Here is a 15174-nt window from a genome sequence, read left to right on the forward strand (position 1 = left end):
GGTGGGACTCGGAGCCCCTCTCTCCCTCTTCTCTCCCTGCTACCCTCCCCTCCCATTCAGCCTCGGTTTTCTCCTCCTCTCACCACCCCTCTTCCCTCGCTCAAGTTCTACGAAGGGCGCTTAGCGCGCCGGAGCTGCGGAGGCCCGCGGCTCCGTGCGCGGTGGGCAGGGGGTTCCGAGAGGCTGGGGCGCGAGCCGGGGCTGGGGCTGCAGGTAGACGCCCGCCCGCCGGAGAGGGAGGCGGCGCGGGCGGCGCGGACCCGGGCGCCGGCGAACGCCAGACAGGTCCGTTAGTAGGCGGGATCGCCGGGCCTCGGGGCCAGGGACCCGGGAGGCGGCCGCAGCTCTCTCGGGGCGCTTTCGCTGCTGGGTGTGTCTTAGACCGGAGGAGAGCTGCCCGCGGCTCGGGGTCAAGAATCTTTTCCTTTCCTTTTGGCGAAGGGCAAGGTGTGTGTGTGTGTGTGTGCGTGTGTGTGTGTGTGTGTGTGTGTGTGTGTGCGTGTGTGTATGGGGGGGGGCTGTGACCGGTTGTGAGAACTGATTTATTCCCCGGCACCCCCCAAAGGGGTTCCAGGTCTACAAACGAACTTCACCTTCTTCGCCTCTCCCGGCATCAAGTGCGCCTTCCGGCCGGGAGCAGCTAAGGGAAGAGGGGCTGGAATGCGTCGGGTCTCGCCTTCCTTCTACTTCTATCTCGTTCCCCCTCCCCCCATTCTTTCTGCTCTTTTCTATCGGAAAAATAAATAATAAAATTTCTCATGGAATTGTATAAAGTTTCTCTGCCGATGCCCAAGTTACAGAGGACTCCCCACCCAGCCCCTCCCACCCCCAGTCCCGAAGACGGTGCACTGGTTTGTATTTCTTTTGTTACCTGTGGTCCGGGCGGGGGGTTCCTTTCGGCCGCTCGGGTTGGGGTCCGGCCCAGAGACGAGACTCCGGCGGGCGCCTTTGGCCGCGACTCCTCGCTTCCGCGCGGTCCTGGTGAGGTCTTAGCTACCGTTCGGTGAGACACCCTCCTTGTAGGTACCAAAGGTTCAGATCGCGAACACGGACCCCCCCACCCCGACCCCTACACACACATACACACTCACACTCAACACACTCACAGACACACACGGTCTCCCTACTCCCCCCCACCGCCAGCCCCCACCTTGCCTTTCCCCTCCCCCGTTCCAAAAAAAGCACACACACACAACAACAACAACCCCCCCAGACCAAGCAAAAACCCAAAGACAAGTTCACTGGCGGAAGATGGTGGATTGACACTGACTCAGAGAGGCAGGTTCACCAGGAAATCTGGCGGTCCCGATTTCTGACAGTTGCATTTCCTCTCCTTGAGTCCTCCCCCCCCCCCTTTTTTTTATTAACTCTGTTCCATGTTTAATCAAGGATCATGTAGATGGCAAAAGGAGAGACAGAGAGAGAGGAGAGAGAGAGGAAGAGAGAGGAGAGAGAGACAAGAGACAGAAGGAGGGCTTTTTTTTTTTTTTTTTATTGTGTTCTCCTGGATTTTCAGTGGCTTGATCCCTATAAACGTGGAGTGGTTAAAGCTCATATGTAGTATTATATTTTTAGTTGGGTGGATGGATGGAAGAGTCAGGGAGAGGCTGCGGCTGCCGCTGCCTTTTCGGATGTTGCTTAGATTAAGGCTGAGACTTGGCTGCGATTGGGACGCGACAGTGACACGGGCATCGATCGCTTCCATTGAGAGCAATGCAAAAACACAGCCCGGGTATGTAACACTCTCGGTACCATCAACACTTGTTTTACTTTATATTTACTGGCAAAACTGACAGAGCAAGCTCAGACTTTCTCTCTTTCTTTCTTTTTTCTCTCTTTTTTCCTAACTGAAGAATAAAAACAATTGTGTCTAGAAGTTGTTGGAAAGGATGGTTTAAATACAACAGAAAGGAGGGATTGGGATTATTTCACAATCTCTGTGACTGATTGTGTTTTAGAGTTTTTCTTCTCCACGGAGAAGCATATTAAAGAAAATGAAGGTTTTCTTTTTTCCTTCCTCTTCTTAAAAAAAAAAATCCTTAAGGGAATATTTGATAGTTTTCAACGTTTGCGGTTTCAATCAGCAGGAAGGCACACAAAAATAAAAGATGGCTAGCCAGCTGTTTTAACCTCTTGCACCTGGCTTCAGTGTGGGGCTCATAAGGTTTATACAGCTATTAAAAAAAAAAAACTGTTCTAATATTTATGGCATAAACTGGGGAGAGAGTATCACTGTGTATTTATTCAGTAGCTGGTTGCTTTTGGATTTTGAAAAGTCAACTCATTTGTTTTCATTTTTATGTCAATGAAGATAGAGTCAATGAAATATGGGGGAAATATCATAAATCTGAAAAGTGATATGTACCTAAGGAACAAAGAAAGGTCAGGTAAACCAGCTGTGTAAGTCAAAGCAATAGCACCCAATTGTGAGGTAGGCAGGGAGAGTGGGCTCTGGGTCTAGGAAGTGAAAGTTGCCACTTAAAGTTAAAAATGAAGGAAACACGCTCAGCTTTATTGTAATCTTTTGCAGTTTTTAGCAGATGAGCCCAGATCTGCCCATTAATTTTGAGCTAGTTGGATTATTTTAAAAGATGCTGTCCCAGCAAAGGAAAACATAAAGGAGGCTGAGAAAATCGCTGTTTAATATTGCAGAATTTACTGCTTCCATTCTGACCATGAGCCTAAATTTACACAATGAAATTTGATTATCTCTAATAACAATATTAGATCCTGCACTGGATGGATGAGAATTGAGGTGGTTTTGTTGATTGCAAGGGTTTAATGTTGCATTTCAGAATCTGATGTGGTTTGGCCTCCCTTCCATTAACTGGAAAACCCCTGAGGTTTTACAATTATTTCTTAAAGATAATACATTTAAGATTGCATTGGTAGGCTGAAGAAAAGTCATAAAGGCAAGAAGGGAAGCCCTTAATAACTCTTGAGATTCAGACATGTTCAGCAGTTAGATTGGCTCTGACTTCACCAAGGGTCGACAATGTGTCATTTCCACGAAGCCAAATTGCCCTCTGCCTATATGATATTAATGTGCAAATCAATATTTCAGGGATTAAATTTCCCTTCTTCATTTTTTATGGTTTCTACCTCAATAAGTCTCAAGTCTATTAAAAGAGGCTGGATGATTTAAAATCTTTCACTGCAGAATGGCTTGTCGTCGTAGTCTTGTTTCACAGACCATTTTAGGATTTTTGTTATAAAGACCAAGGGCATCCTAAAGAAGTTGTGAGGCTATGTAGAGCAGGCTCCACAGCATAAAGCCCTTGTTCGATTAAGAGCTAAGAGGTGTTGGAAATATATATGTTTATGTAATATATAGAGATATACACACACATACATTCTGCTGCTTTAAAAATATTATGTTAATCACCTATTGATTTATTTCAAAATCAATTGAAGTTCCTTTCTTATTAGTGATTTGTTCAGCATTCTTGAAGACTGTGTTCATTTTCTTAAAGAGTATGCATGAATTAGCTTGGTGTGAAAGTATTTGGAAGGGATTTTCATCTAGCACTATTTTTCCCAAGAAATATTTCTAGTAACCATTGTAATAACCAAGTATTGTCATTTGCGTTGTTGTCATGGCTATCATTGCATTTTGGGGCTGAGTGATTTAGCTGGTATCTGTTCATAGAGGCCTTCTTCCATTCGCTTAACATTCATTTCTAACACTTAGTAGGCGCAACGTTTCTTTAACCCTCTTGGAGAAACACATTTGTAAAAGAAAAGATGTGATTTGATGGGAAATAATACAAAGCAGAAATTTGGGAGGTCAAAATAAAAGATTGTGACTTTATCACATAATCTTGGGAAGGCCTACTGTCTATCATTTGGGGGTGTTTTATAGTCTAAAACCATCTGGACCAAGTTCCGCGCAGCTGCACGAATTTCATATGTGATAGAACATTTTTTCCATTCAGTGTGAAATGTTCCTTCCTAAAACACGTACACCAGACTCGCTTAATTTAGTCTGTTAAAAGAAATGCACATGAAAAAGGACAAAAGGCTCTTTAATCTCTGCAAGCTGTTTGTTTTTCTTCAAGATTCCTGTCTGTTTGGGTTTGAAAAGTCATGTTTATTGAGGAGATGATTCTGAGGTGTGACATTAAAATAATATATGATTTTTGGACTGGTGGCCACGCTCCTGCTTCATTTGCAGAACTACTTTTTATGGCTGTCAAAACACAGAGTTAATCTATCCTTATTTACAATTAATCTCAATAAAATTAATCTTAACTATGCTTTATTCAGTGGCTTAAAATATCTAATTATATTCAATTAACTGCTGTCATAGTAATTAACATTGCTTAATTGCCTCTGCATATATTTATGTAAAGCTCATTAGGTGCTGCTGGTTCCTTTTTCCTTTTCTACTTGCTGTTTTTGCTGTTGTCAAATCATTTTCATCTCCCAACGTTCGACAATGTCAGTGACAGCAAACTCTTCCTTAACATTTTTCTTGAAATGAGTGTTATTACTTACCTATGAGAAGATACTAGTTATGAGTCTTTAAAGATGAATCCACCCCCCCACCCCCCCATCCCTAGCACATTCACAAAATATTTTCTGTCATTGTTGCTAGAAATATGAGAAGCCAGGTTAAGCTTTGTGTTTATAAATGAGGAGCCTTTCTGTGTCTGCCTAGGGGCTGTACCCACAGGCAGAGTTTCTTTTTTTTTCCTCTCAAACCATTCTAAGGGTTAAAGACTTTGCCAAGGTTCAAACTGAAAAGCGCCCAGGGAAAGTGCATGTGAATATGTACAAGTTTCATGTAATTAGTGCTTAATTATATTAACATATGCAAATTGTCAACTTAGAAGCTTGTTGAGCTGGCAAAGATCAGCTAGGCACAATTGCTGTATTGTTCTGAAACAATAATGGATTTCAAGTTGGATTGTGGAAACACATAACTAGCTATCTAATTTAACTCATACCATGGTGAAATTTCATTAGTCTCCATGGAGACTGGTTTAATTGTGCTGACTAATGTTCTGGGCTGCAGAATGTCCTAAAAAGAAAGCGTTGTTTGCCTAATCCACCTTACAATGACACTTGTTTGTACATGTTTCCCTTGTGTGAGAATTTACATATGCAAATAAATAGTTTCTCTGCCCCATTTGTCATGGCTGTTCATTACCCATGAAGAGGACATTGTTACTAGGCTGTGACTGAGTCTCCCAAGATGGGATAGTGTCAACCAGTCCAGCTACATTCTTTCATAATTTGTTTCTGATTAATAGACCAGAGTGAGACTCCGCGTCTTTGGGCATCTGCAAAGGAAAGGTCAGTTGTGTCACAGAAAAGAGTTTCTGCTGTAACTGAAGGACTTTTTCTTCCTATGATTCTTCTCCTTTTCCCGCTCATTGGTTCACATAATCATATTTAAAATAATGTATTCTTGTTCTAAGAATGCCTCTACTAATAATCTCTAGTTTCCTAAAGCAGAAAGATAGGAGAAGAAAGGAAATTCTGTTATTGGAATATTAATCCTGTTTTTGACAGAAAGGTAAACTGATATAATTGCTTTTCAGTTGAAGGAATGGGGGTTTATACAAGTGTGAAAGCATCGGAAAAGGATTAGCATTTTTTTGCATAATGAAAAGCTCTGTTGAATAGGGTTCTGAATGGCTGACTGAATGACCGAGATGAAAGGAAGATGAAAATGCAGGCTCCTCTTTCTTTATGCCTATGCTCTGCTCGCTCTAAAGTTATGTTTGTCCAAGACTTGAGAAAACAAGCAGGGGCTCAGATTTCAGCAACTTTCTAAGATGCCCTGAGTTTTCATCATCACTGGGAAGTAATATGTATGGCAGTAGTGCAGCTAGAGGACGATAAACAGAGGTTTGTATATAGAAGAGTTTTCAGAAACATGCTAGGCTAGCCAAATATTGACTATTGGGTATCAAGAATTCCCAGCACTTTGCTGGCAAAAACAGTTATTTCAGAAGAGGCCAGTAGTATGGTGTGGATATCTCATGTAGTTAATAATGGAATATATGATGCTCCCTCCCCCATCCCCTACCCTATCGGCTATAAATAGTTGTCTCAGTTGGTAGAACACTTCACTTGGGAAAGAGTTGTGTATTCTGATTTTTTGGCAATGTTAAGTGTTTTAAGTGGCCTTTCAGCTTTTCGGGCTGGGAGGGGCTGGTGGAAGAGGATACAGAGTTATTTTCTTAGGATTTAATTCATCTTCGTGTTGCTTTGTAGGAGTATTGTGTATTTCACTTAGAGATAAGTCTTTTTGAAAGTGTCTAAGTACTCTTGGAGACATTTGCAGTAGGGTTTTCCCTTGTCACTAGTTAGGGCTGTAACTGGTTATCAGTTGACGTGATCAGGGCTCTTAATGATGTTTCTTCAACCATAATTAGGGCAGTTAAAATACCATAAGTGTTAAGACACTTTCAAAGGTGGGAATTGGTTCTTTTGTACATATGTAAATCAAATACAGTGTGGATAATTATTTATATGTATACATTTTAAACAAGCTCTTTCCGGTTTGGGGTCACCACAAATGAGCCATTGAAGGCTACCCCAGAGCAGGATTGAAAGATTCCGCCAGATATTAACCTAACTTGTTTTGTTTCTAGATTGTAGAACTTCTATTTGCCTCATCACTTTAACTGTTCAGTTGCTATTCAGTACTGTTAAGATGGTTACATGGAAACGTGCGGAATCAGAAGTGTTTTCACATAAATTAAAGTGTAAGGGTTGCCTCTTGAGTACAGAACATTGTAAGGGAAAAGTGTTTGATCTTTGTTATATAAAGTCACCAAAATTCTTTACTAGAGTCCTCTAGAAAAATTGTCAAGAAATTCTGGATTGTTTCAGAAACTTTTCTGGTTAACTTTATGGATATGCAAGCGCAAAAATCCTAAAAGAACAAAAAAATCCACATGGAAGCTATTCTTTTACATGAAGCAGGGCTTATTAAGGTATTTCCATAAGAAAAATGTGTTAATTTAAAAAATAAATTCATTTATATTTTAAGACATTGTTAACCAAGCACCATGTGTTGTAACTGGCAGCTTTCCAGCCACCATGGAAGTGGATCACACATGGGTTAATAGTAGCTTATGTGATGTCTGCATTCTTAGGAAATGGGCAAAAGCCCAAGGTATTCTGATATCAAGATTTTTAGGAATCAGACAGAAAGCAGAATATATGTTTATATGTGAACAGATGGACACATGTGAGAACTAAAAGTGCACAATTTCTCTTGGCACTTGTTTTAGTTATCCCTGATGATATAACCAAGATCTTAGTGCACTCACAGTCTTTGATGGCTAAGGACAAAATGGTCTTTTAATGAGGGCTCAATGGCATTATTTTCTTGTATATGGATTGTTCCCCCTGTGATCTTGCTGGATTTGATGTTCTGTTAATTCCCTCGTTTCAGAGGTTCACAAGTTGCCCTGAAAGTTTGATACGGTTTCACGTTTGACAAAGAATCCTCAGTCCAGGAATGGCTGCTTCCCACTCCCCTACTTTTTTCAAGGTTTGTGAGTGAACTAAAATATTTGCCATTTTGAGGCACTTTTGAATGTACGCACACAACCTAAAAATGGCTTGACACTAAAGTCATATTTGGCAAGCAGCTTGTCTCTGGTATAATTAGCCACTTTAACATTTTAGAGATTGAAAAAATAAACAAATACAATTTAAGAATTTGGGCAGCTTGACTTAGTTAATGTGTCATAATGCCCTGATGGTCCAAGACAAGTCCTGAGTAGGTGTTTTAGTCATTCGGGTCAGGGGTTCACACACTAGCATCATATATTTAGATGATTGATCATTTCTAATGTTTGCTTGTCCCGGGGAGACGACAGTGCACAGTTGATAATTTTTGAATCGTACACATTATAGCACGTACCTCTAGGACAAAGTTTATAGGTTCCATTGTGTTTTAGCTGTAAAAACAGAAAGCGTTCTGCAGGCATTTACTCGGATCTAAATCATTTTAACCAGGGAAAATCGACTTTTGGGTTAAAATATGCATTTTATAACTGTCCATAAAATTCTTTTCCTTCACTGTAAAGAAGAAAGGAAATCCATAGCTTTAACAATGTTAAAATATAAAAACATATGAGCTGGTGTATGCCACCTGGTTGTACTGTTAATAACAAAACAAAACTTTCTAAGAAGGAAGTTTATAAAGAATCTTAAAATTTGCCTGATTGGAAGAATAAATTGAAGAAGCCCAATCATATCCCAAAGTACCTTTATTAAACCTGAAAGGCTTTACTAATGTAGATTTTCTAATATATAGTTCGTAGTACTTTTCCCCCATACATTTAGCAATAAAGCAATTCATACGTAAAATTTCCTGAGCCCACTAATGAATGGAGAGTGAGTCATCTCCTTTGGTTTAATAGATACAAACTAGGAGTGTGTATGCAGACACACACACACCCACCCCTACCCTTTTTCCATGTTAATGTCTCTCTTTCCTCTTTAGATGTGTTTATAGGGGTAGCCTGTGTGGTGTTCCTCTGTAGACTAAATTTCTTTCATTTTCTAAGAAGTGACCAACACGATTGCAACAGAAAAAGAGCAGGTAGGGTGGTAAGAAAACTGGAAACTATCAAAGGGCTAAATCCTGGAAACTTCCTTATAGTTCTTCAGTTCAACCAGCTCATTTTAAAATATGGCATACTGAATTCTGGAGAGGTAAACGTTGAGTCAGCCAGCAAGGTAGGAACATGTCAGGACAAGAACTCAGCTGTCCCAGCTCTAGGACCAATGGCCACTCAACTATATTGGCTGCTTAGAAAAGGGTTTGTTCCGTGAATGAATACAAATGTGGTGGAAATGGGGAAGAGAAGAAAAGGAAAATGTGCAATGGTAATCCAACAGTGATGTTGTCTCCTCTGAGAGCGTGAGTTCTCTGTTACTGAAAGGAGACCAGTAGAATCTGGATGGCCTCTTACCACTGTGACTGGAAGCATGTTTTTGTGTTAAGTAGGAGGTTAGGCTAGGTACTTTGAATGGCCAAGATGAGTCTACGATTCATAAAAGTACTAATGATCTCAGTGACTTAAAATGTATTCTTAATAACGATGAACACAGTGTGAAGAAGAAAGGTTTCTATTTTGTGGAGGGAAAGTAAAGACAAAGCTGTGATGTTTTAGAGGGAGCATAGTGTAGAGAAAGAATGACACTTAGTTTAAAACCAGACATTCTTTTGATTCTGTTTACTTTGGATTCCTTTTTCCTTTTTAAATGAGTTTGTTTAACTTAAGTCTTAGATATTTGAAAATCTACTCCAATTTTTTGACAACTCAATGACCAATAGAAATCTTATTAGATCCGTAAGACACTTGGGTTAAATTCTTGTTATAGATGACCTTATCAAAGTTATTTAATCTTTTTGAGCCTCAGGTCCCTCGTTTGTGTCTCAGAGCTGCTGTAGAGCTTACCTTAGGCTAAACTGTTATGAACATATTAAAATAAGTGAATGTGGATAGGGCCCGATATCCTTCATTCCCCTCTTCTTTATTGTCAATAGCTGGTTTTGATATAATGCTCTCCTGAAGAGTACTTGATAAAGCAAATCTACATAGACCTTTTGAAGAGAGATGCCCCTCTCCCTGACAAGGGAGGGAGATAGGAATTAGTCAAGGGGGATGCCTAAGAGGTAGGACCAAAGGGTAGTCTCCTTCTCATGTCTTCTCATTGACAGATACCTAGATGACATCTAGGTGGATACGCCTCCACCTCAATATTTTCTACACCATCATCACAGGTTGGTTTGGTTTTGAGGGGTTTCTAGATGATTTTAATGCATCTCTGGGATCTTTTTTATAAGAAACAAATTAGAACAGAAACAGTTTTAAAGTAATTCAGACTTTAGTCTATCTATAGGAACTCAAGATTCCAGACTGTCCATTATATACAATAATAGAAGAGACCACAAAGCTTATTTCAGTATTGAAGCTGACCCTACCTGTTTGAAAGCCTTTGAATTAGAGGTTTTCCCCAAACTGGATTAGATATCATAGCAATACCTTTTTATATACTTGATGTTATGATATTTTGATATGCCATGAAAGAAGAATAAATACTGTTTACATGGCACCCTGCTGACCAAAATTTATACCAACCTAGAGAAAAGATCCAGTTCTTAATAACCCAGTAATATTATAAAACCCTTAAATTTTCTTGTGGGAATTTTTTTTTTTTTTTTTTTTTTTTTTTTTTTTTTTGCGGTTCGCAGGCCTCTCACTGCTGTGGCCTCTCCCGTTGCGGAGCACAGGCTCCGGACGTGCAGGCTCAGCGGCCATGGCCCACAGGCCCAGCCGCTCCGCGGCATGTGGGATCTTCCTGGACCGGGGCACGAACCCGTGTCCCCTGAATCGGCAGGCGGACTCTCAACCACTGCGCCACCAGGGAAGCCTTTCTTGTGGGAATTTTATAGCCAAGTTATGAGTTTCCTCTTGGCTTATCTCATGGAGGACATCGCAGTCCTTTATCTTTCTATAGGAGTGCATTATTCAGAGGAGGACGACCCAGGTTCAAAGGTGATAAGATTCACGATAAGGGTTAATAAATTTATAAACACAATTTTTCGATCCTCTAAACTAAAATCTATTTCTCTGATGTTTTTTTCTTTTTGATTTTTAAATTCATAATAATTTCCCATTGTGTTGCATGTAAGATACACACTTAAAATTATTCTTTATATTTTTGTGGAAAATATAAGTGTATTTTGGATAGTAATTTCCCAGATTTGAGTTTGGTTTTCGCTTGACATTTATAATATATATTTAGTTCACAATCTTTGCTCAAGTTTTTCTTAAAAATAAAAGTGTGTGCCTTGCCTACGTTCTGGTCATTTATAAGTGGCCCTGGACTTAACCATTCATTTGAAGCACATTTATTTAAGGCTAAGCATTTACTGACTACTGATAGGGTAGGATATATTTCATTGGAAGAAAATAATTAGCATCTTAGCATTTTTCATGATGCTTGTTTAAGTTCCTCCTCAAATAAATTTCAGTCTCCATGAGGGCAGCACCCATGTCTGTTTAATCCCTGTATTCACAGTGGTGGACAATATTGGCAAATCCTTGGTAAATATCCTCAATAAATACATGAGTACATGAAAAAATCTGATTGTTAATTAAAAACATAAATAAAACACTTCAGTTTACTATACTACTGGAATCTGCCTCTCCTCTTGAAATCTGGGTATTGAAAAAAAATGCGACCTTAAAAACATCTGGGTCTGTCTTGGAAAATTCCACAGGGAAAACTATCTTCCAGCACAATCTAAATGGGTTTTTGTATTAGAACCATAGCTTGTTGAAGTCGGAAGGGATATAGCACAATCCCCTGGTTTAACCCATAAGGAAACTGAAGCTCAGAGAAATTTCCAGGAAATATCACACAACTACAGGGCACAGCCAATGAGAATCTAGTGTGTGTGTGTGTGTGTGTGTGTGTGTGTATGTCTCCTTCAGCAAATCATTTAACATTTTTCAACCTAGTTGGTTGAACTCCTCCCATATCCAAAGATTCTATAATATTAATATGAGAATAATTTCTGTTATGCTGGAGATGTTTTCATTTGTGGAATTTTTCCAAGCAAAGGAAGATTTTCAGTTGGTACAATTTCTATGATGACCGTAGAGCCGGCTGACTGCTCTGGGATTGTAAAGCTAAACTGCTCGAGATAGAATAAGAACTGCCTGAAAGGTGAAAACTTGCAGGAAAAATGGGGTGGGCCACTTAGTTCTCGAAATGAAACAGGTTGCAGATTAGGAATCATTGTGGTTTGCCAGAAGTTGCTGGTCATAGAAGCCTGTTTAAGGGCTCACTGTCAACAAGGAAGTCATGGGCAGCACTTAAAGTGGCTCACCTCTGATTTATTCATAAACCTCACACGAGCACTTGGCTTTGTTCTTGCTCTAGTGAGGGGGACTGATGCCAATAAGAACAGGAATAAAGAGCTCCTTGCATGGTCCAGTAGTGAATAGCACTTTACCTCAAAGCCTGACCTCCTTTCCCGAGGTCTGTTATGCTACAGTCGACTCTGATTGGCTGAGCGTTCTCAGATGAATTGACAGAAGAGGTTATAACAGTTATCTACTCTGTAAACTCCATAGTATATATAAGGAGAGCTGTGTAGCTGGAACTTGGGTTCTAACTTAACCTAAAGGTTGTGACATTCATGCTAAATGGAAAAGTTTCCCTTTCCCCTCTTTTTAAAGCTTGAAGAGTTTCACATTTAATAATGGTCAGAAAAAGATTGCTCCTTTCTAATTGAAGAAGACAATGCCCTTGGAAGGAAATGGGTTTTGACAATTCCTTTTTCCATTAAAATAAATTTAGAGAGATTTAGTAACGTAGGGAATTAAGAGTTCGAGAGTAAAATCCGTCCTACACGGGAGGGGGGTAGAAACAAAGAAATGGGCTTGCAGATTGATTAGCCGTGTTTATCTGAGAAGCTTCATTTGTGCCACTTCACAGATTATGCTCTGCTCCAGCCGCCCCTCTGGAGGGGAAGGGGCCTTTAAGAGACAGTCAGATGGCTGGTTTGCTGGGGCAGAGGTTGAGTCGAGTTACTTAAATCCCCAGAGCAACATTTAGTTAATGCTAGTCTTTTTTTTTTTTTTCCCTTCCCTGATCCTGTCCACTCTGGCTTCCCTTTTCTCCTTTTGATGAAGTTGGTCTCTTACTCCTTAAAGTGCATATATTTACACAAAAATTTCCTCAAATTTTCACAACACATTAACCCAGAAGAGCCATATTAGGAGATGGTGATGAGAGTTAATGATATATCTTTAGATAAAGCCATCCTCCCGTGCAATCACATCAGAGTCATCAGCTCATTTGTCATGGCTGAAGTGAAAATGTCAGGACCAATGAGTGTATGAGTGCTGAAGGGGGCGAAAGGGCTTTTGGAGAAAGATATTTTTGTGCTGGGAGTCGGCCATGGCTTAGATTTAGCTCCAGGGAAATATTGGGATTAGCCAACACTGTGTACAAATCCTTAGCATAACAGAATTAGTTGGGAAAATGGAGAGGTGGGGGTCATGAGGATGGGCACATTTCTGGAGACATGCTCTAGGCTGCAGGCCAGAAACCATGGTAAAGAATGAGATGATTTATTAAAAGTATTTTCAGGCATGTGTTGTATGCAGACTCATTGATTCCGGGAAGATTGAAGTCGTAGATTTGAATGGCATCAAGGGAAGACCTGCCATAACGTACACTAAATATGTATACATGGCTTTTGTTTTAAATTTAGCTGTATTAAAAGAATTTTGACCCTAACATCTAAACATGTTTCAGGGAGGTAGTATTCGAGCGCACAAAGATAATATTCAGGCATAAAGCACTTTTGACAGTACCGTTAGAGTGGAAGTTAATACTTAATTTAAATAACAGTAATTATGCTGGAATACTTGTCGCATTGTTGGGTTTACACAAAACCCAGAAGCTAAACTTTCTTTACACAGACTTCACTCTGAAACTTTAATTGAAAAGTAACTGATTTTCTTTAGCTCCAGAAGTTCTTATCTTTGAGAGACCAGTACTAGCAGATTTATTTCATTTTGGATCCAGTGAACTGTTCTCTTTCAGATAATGTACCCATACAGCCTTTTCTTGTTTAATTCTATTGATTTACAGTGTTAAAGTGAAATAATCTGATACCTGTTTCCTGCCCTTTGAGTATTTGTCCTCAAAGAGGCTGATTAGTTTTTTTTCCCCCCAGCTCTTTAGCAGTTTTAAATGTATAATTATCATTGCATGTCATTTGATAGCTGCACTAATTGCTGCCAACTATTGTCTGTTTGCACTTAATGCTGAAACCTGATCAACATCCTTCTTTGGTTGATGTTTGGTGGTAAACTTTAATTAACTCTTATTGCATTGAAGAAGAGTTCAGGCTTGGTGCTAACTAATCATTTACCTTCATTATGTCCTGACAGCTCCACTTGTTCTTGGTCCTAATAGATACACCAGTCAGTAAATAAACCTGCAAACCTTATGCCTTGTAGTTGCTCCACACTGATATTTTGCTACTTAAAGTATAAGATAATTGGGCCCAGATAATTAGTTAGTTTAGTATCTCTAGTTCTGCAGACACTAATCTTAATTGCCTCTTTCATGCTGGACAACTTCATTTTAATAGAAACTGTAGATTTGAGATAACATTATTCCTTCAACATGGTTCCTATGAACATGCATCTTTTGAATCAATACAATTAACCTTGTCTCCTGTTGGAATTCTTGTCATTATTTTTCCTGAAATACTTTTCCTGTAATGATATTGAAGTTAAAGTAATCAGGTTACCAGCAGATCATGTAAAATTCAACTCAAAATTGCTGGCTGCTTGATTTTAATTTGTCTGACATCAAGTTTGTTTGAAAAGGGATAATATGTGGGTAAACCAAGGAGCTTATAATTATGGTTCACGTTTGTTTGTTTATAATGCAATTTAATTAACGTGCATACATTTAAAACACAAAAGTTAATTACTGAATTGCACACTTCACTTATGGACAGCAGGAAAATTAACTTTCAGGCCAAACAAACAAACAAACAAACCACACACATACACAAAAAGCAAACAAGAGGCTCTTCATAATAGAAATAAAATAACCAACAAATCTGAGTGCTCAAACATAAATTTGCCAATATTTCATCCAGAAGAAACATTTCATTCCACTTAGGTTCTCTATGTTAGTCTCTATGTTAGTCCACTTAGGTTTCTAATATAAAATAATTTAAAAAATCTACATGGGATATAAAAAGAGACTTGCATTTGATAGACTAAGAGTCTTGGATAGTAAGAGGGCACTTGGTAGTGATTTAAGAAATTATGCATATAACTTTCTTCATTAAAACTATTTTGAATTGTTTGAAATCATTGCCCTGGGAATAGGATTGTTTGCTGGAATACCTGACCTGTGATTAATTTTATGAAGATAATTATGGTAGGTTTAGCCTGCAAAGAATGACATTTTTCAAAAAAATAATAATAATATACTACTATGCTTATGCTATATTGGTTATGAGATCATATTGTGGGACTCATGAAATACAAATAATTATACAATTGTTTCCTCATTTAAATATTTAGTTGTCAGTATTTCAATAATGAATTTTATATATTAATAGACAAAGAAGAAAAAAATGCATGTATATGT

General features: G+C 39.2%; 1 protein-coding gene and 1 long non-coding RNA gene across 2 annotated transcripts in view; one reads left to right on the forward strand and one right to left on the reverse strand.

The window, feature by feature from the left end:
- LOC141276898 (uncharacterized) overlaps positions 1-1106 on the reverse strand; it is a 115050-nt gene extending 113944 nt beyond the window's left edge. Inside the window, exon 1 of the long non-coding RNA XR_012327222.1 lies at positions 872-1106. This is a non-coding gene — a long non-coding RNA (uncharacterized lncRNA). The remainder of the gene's footprint in view (positions 1-871) is intronic.
- ZFHX4 (zinc finger homeobox 4) overlaps positions 1-15174 on the forward strand; it is a 182116-nt gene that overhangs the window by 875 nt on the left and 166067 nt on the right. The gene's annotated exons all lie outside the window — the stretch shown is intronic.

Source organism: Tursiops truncatus, chromosome 17 (genome assembly GCF_011762595.2).
Source record: "Tursiops truncatus isolate mTurTru1 chromosome 17, mTurTru1.mat.Y, whole genome shotgun sequence".
NCBI lineage: Eukaryota > Metazoa > Chordata > Mammalia > Artiodactyla > Delphinidae > Tursiops > Tursiops truncatus.